The 4839-nt window shown below is 49.9% G+C and overlaps 1 pseudogene across 1 annotated transcript; it reads right to left on the bottom strand.

Moving 5' to 3' along the window:
* Positions 1-2418: 2418 nt before the first annotated feature.
* On the bottom strand, positions 2419-3789 carry LOC308527299 (nuclear prelamin A recognition factor-like; annotated as a pseudogene). The gene has a single exon. The product of its transcript is annotated as a nuclear prelamin A recognition factor-like (transcript).
* Between the last annotated feature and the right edge of the window lie 1050 nt (positions 3790-4839).

The following is a 4839-nucleotide window of genomic DNA, read 5'->3' as shown; positions in this document are numbered from 1 at the left end:
TAATGGATATAATTACTAGTCCATCTAAAAATATGCCACAGTATATACTTTCAAGCTACTGAGATGTGTGGAGAAGTTGGGAGGGAACATAAAGGAAACAGATGTCATACAGCAACAGAACACAGCAAGAAAGCCAAAAATATGATCATACAAAAGTAAATACTAATACAATAGAATTAAGTACAATGTCTATCATAGAAATGAAGGTGAGATTGAAACCACTTTTTAAAATAAATTAACTCCTTAGTTGAGACAAGGTAAAAGAAAGGACTCCCAGCCATATACTCTATACAAGATAATATCTAAACCAATGTGATTCATAGATTGAATGAATATACAAGGGTAGAAAAAAAAAGTATACAAATAAAAAGAGGCCCTGATGGGTGCGTCTCAGTTGGTTGGAGCATCCCCCACCCTCCTATACTGAAAAGTTGTGGGTTCAATTTCCCAGTCAGCGTATATGCCTAGGTTGCAGCTTCCATGGGGGGTAAGGGGACGAGGGGAGAGAGGTTCATACAGAAAGCAACTAATCAATCTCTTTCACATTGACATTTCTCTCTCTCTCTCTCTCTCTCTCTCTCTCTCTCTCTCTCTCTCTCTCTCTCTCTCCTCTGTCTCTCTCTCATCAATGAGCATGTCCTCAGTTGAGGATTAAAAAACAAGAGGGAGAGGGAGCAAGAGAACAAATAGAGCAATATCAATATTGGACAGAAGTGAATGCAATATAGAGAACATTAAATAGAACAAAGAGAGTTGCTCTTTTGTTGTTGTTGTTGAAGGATTCCTTGCTCAAGTAAATTTCTTAGAACAGATGGGCATTCTATTGTAGACTTTCTTGCATATTTAAGTTTATTTTTAGGTTATCTTCACACATGAATAAAAACCTGGCTGATATTGGGGTCACCTTAGGTTACCCTTATGACTCTTTTTAAAAAATATATTTTTATTGATTTTTAGAGAGGAAGGAAGAGGGATAGAGAGACAGAAACATCGATGAGAGAGAGGAACATCCTTGATTGGCTGCCTCCTGTACGGCCCTGACCAAGAATCAAACTGACAACCTCTTGGATCCTGGGTCAATGCTCAACCACTGAGCCACACCAGCCAGGCACCTTTATGACTGTATGTATTGCTTGATTGACTACTGATATGTAATGTCCCCAAGAGAATACTGAAGTTAGGTTGCTTTTTTTCCTAACATCTTTGACTGTGTTCCTTCTGCTTGGATGCTGGATTTTTATAGCATAACTAGAGGCCCGGTGCATGAATTCATGCACAGGTAGGGTCCTGAGGAAGGTTGGGGGGAGCCAGGACACTATCAGCCCTCCGGGTGGGCAGTGGGATGCCCTTGCTGGCCCGGGATCCAGGATCCATCTCGCTGTTGTTCCCACCAGTTGTCGAGAGCCACCTGGCAGCCTTTTTTTTCTTTTGACACTTCAACTGTTTATTCCATAATCAGAAATGAATCTACATGACCACAGAGGATGAAACCCCACTGTAAACAGATTGAAAGCAGAAAATAGGTAATTTCACACAATGTCCCAGTTATCAACCCAGATGGGTGCACAGGTACAATAACACATGAAGGAAATCTAACAGGCTGAGGGGTTCAAGAAGAATGTCACCCTCATGGTAACAGAATCTAAGTGCTCTAGAAACCAACAGGCCGGCCACAGGCCTCACTTCACAGAATGGCCCTAATGTGCACGGGGTGCTGGGCTCTGTGGTGGCTTCTATTTTTCTGTGTAGTTGGCTATGGGCCAACTGCTCTCTTCCTTCTCATTTAGGGCGAGCAGCATGTGAGGGCAGAGTGCGCTGTCCAGAGGGCTGCCCGGAGCTGAGGGGAGTGGCCAGGCCCATGGGGTGAGAGGCAGACACAGAAGATGCTATCTCACCCAATTGTGGGGCGGGCTGGCCGGCCTTCAAGAACATAGATCCGTTTCAAGAAAAGTTAGGAATGCAGACTTTCATATGAGCCCCTATTCCAAAAGGTGGCAGCTTATTCACATTGTGGCAAAGACACCTTCAGGAGTAGCATAAGTGGGTGAAGTCAGGGCCAAACCGGGCCATTTCCTCATCCAATCTCTCTGAAATGCGTGGGCAGAACCAAGTCTCAGCTCTTCGCAGGACACTTCTGCGGTTTTTTTAAGTCTAAAGGACAGTAGTCTGTCTCCATTCTTGTTCTTTGGGATTTTTCATCGTCAGATAAAAGGTTACATACATTGGGGCCATCTTCTCAAGATACAATATTCCAGTTCCACCCATGTGACAACAACTGCGTCCCTCAGAGGGAGGGAGCCAGCAAATGGGGAGCAGGGAATTCTGAAAACCAAAGGGATGACAAAGACGCTAAGCCTTTCCTTCACACGTCTGACACCCCTCCTCAGGCGGCCTGCAGGCCCGGCATCTGCTGGAACTTTACCAGTTGATGTCCCGGCTGCTGGCAGGCTGCCCTGGCCCTGCTAGGTGGTGTGCAGGGCCACCTAGGCCTGGGGGGAGTCCCCCCCCCCACCCCAGCCACTTCTGGTACAGCTTCTGCATGTGGGTGCTGGTCTCCAGGGGCCACACCAGGATGGAGACTTAGATGACTTCCATCTGCCACAGCAGCGCCCTGTCCCTGTCCGCACACCCGTCTTCTGCCCGGGCCTGGCCCCTGCCGCTTAGGCATGCCCGGCGCAGGACAGGACCTCCACAAAGTGGCAGGGGAACTTGCCCCTCTCCAGCTTCAGGACCACTTCTGGATGTTCCGAAAGCCATAAGCAGCCACAAAGCGTAGCAGAACCTCTTCGTCCTTTTCAAGGGTGACCTCCTGGAGGTCTTTGTTCCTCAAGGTGTGGCAGGTGAGCACCCCCATGTTCTTATTGAACAGCTCCTTGGCCGTGTGCCTGAGGATGTGCGCCAGGTGCCCGTCGGAGCTGGCACCCTCGTGGACCCTCACCTACTCCTCCTTCACATCTCCAAACAGTGTCCACGGCAACGGCGTTCATGGCCAGGTCACTTTGCTCCATTATCTAGACAATTTCACCTGAGGTTAACACCCAGTCAGCACCCCGGGAACTATGCAAAGCTGTGGAAACATCTTCTCAAAGGGCCTCCAGTTTCTTGTCATAACTCGTGGCCAAAATTACATGGAAAATCTTGTCCGGGGACAGGTTCTGCCATCTGGTGAGGTAATCCTGCACCAGAGAGCCCATGATCTGCTGAGGAACTTGGCCACCCAGAGATGAGGCGTGATGGGGTGACCCAGCATGCGCTCCACATATGGACCCAGCCAGGGCAGGCGGAGGTCAGCATGGATAGCTGGGGCTCTTCCTCAAGGTGCTGGCAGTACCCACACAAATTCCTTCTGACTCTCCAGGATGCTGAAGTCCGCAGCTATCTTCATGTCAAAGACAGTTCACCCCAAGGCTTTTGAGGAAGCCACAGGGCCTTCTGGATGCATCAGTGACACAGAGGCTGAATTTAGCAGCAAAATAAGGCAGAGACTGAGGACACACGGACACTGCCAGCACCTTGTGCTGAGGTATCACATTTCTTATTAAGGTTCAGAACACGGAAGAAGTCCTTGGCATTCTGCTGAGAAACTTGGACTCCTTCCTCTGTGGTCACACAATTGTCACACGCCAGACAGTCACTCAGAAATATCTTGGCATCAGCCAACTTATGGAATTCTCCCTTCTCTCTGTTCTCCTGAGCCGGACTCTGGACGTCGACTGTGGCATTCTCTTGGTCATCAGTTTGGTTCTTTTTTACTACATTCCTTCCATGCATGCAGTGATCACACTTCATCTGGAGCAGGGCGGGTGGGGGCCAGAGCACGAGACCTGAAGGAAGCAGGGGAGAGCAGTCACAGCTCCTTGCGGAACTTCTAGGAAGGGGAAATGCCAAGGTGCCCGAGGCTGAGTTCCAGGAGGCTGGCGGTGCTATAAGGATCCTGCTGGCAGCGCTGATCTGTCGGTGCCAGGCCCATTTTCTGGAGATTGACCCTGCAGGACTACTGAGGGAGGGAGTGGCTGCTGACCGGGCTGGTGGTCGTTCTGGTTGGTCACTGGCTTTTTATATAGATTCTGTTGATGGTTTATATTATACTAGAAGCCCAGTGCATGAAATTTATGTACGTGGGTGGGAGGGGTCCCTCAGCCCGGTCTGCACCCTCTCGCAATCCAGGACCACTGGCTCCTAACTGCTCGCCTGCCTGCCTCCCTGCCTGATCGTCCCTAACCACTCTGCCTGCCTGCCTGATCACCCCTAACCACCCTGCCTGCCTGCCTGATTGCCCCTAACTGCTCACCTGCCTGCCTGATTGCCCCTAACTGCTCACCTGCCTGCCTGATTGCCCCTAACTGCTCACCTGCCTGCCTGATCACCCCTAACTGTCTTTACCTCCCTGCCATATTGCCCCTAACTGCCTCTGCCTGCCTGCCTGATCACCACAACCACTTGCCTGCCTGATCACCCCTAACTGTCTTTACCTCCCTGCCATATTGCCCCTAACTGCCTCTGCCTGCCTGCCTGATCACCACAACCACTTGCCTGCCTGATCACCCCTAACCACTCTGCCTGCCTGCCTGATCGCCCCTAACCACTCGCCTGCCTGCCTGATTGCCCCTAACCACTCGCCTACCTGCCTGATTTCCCCTAACTTCTCGCCTGCTTGCCTGCCTGATCACCCCTAACCACCTCTACCTCGGTCCCCACTGCCACAACTTCATCCAGAAGGACATCCGAAATGACATCCAGAGGTTGTTTGGCTGTCCAGTCTAATTAGCATATTATGCTTTTATTATTATAGATACCTGGCATACTTTACTGCCTTTAATTCTTGCAACAACTCGATGA

This window comes from Myotis nattereri (assembly GCF_964212035.1).
Source record: "Myotis nattereri genome assembly, chromosome: 11".
In the NCBI taxonomy this organism is placed as follows: domain Eukaryota; kingdom Metazoa; phylum Chordata; class Mammalia; order Chiroptera; family Vespertilionidae; genus Myotis; species Myotis nattereri.
The sequence above is the reverse complement of the archived record's forward strand: the minus strand, read 5'-3'. Positions and strand labels throughout refer to the sequence as shown.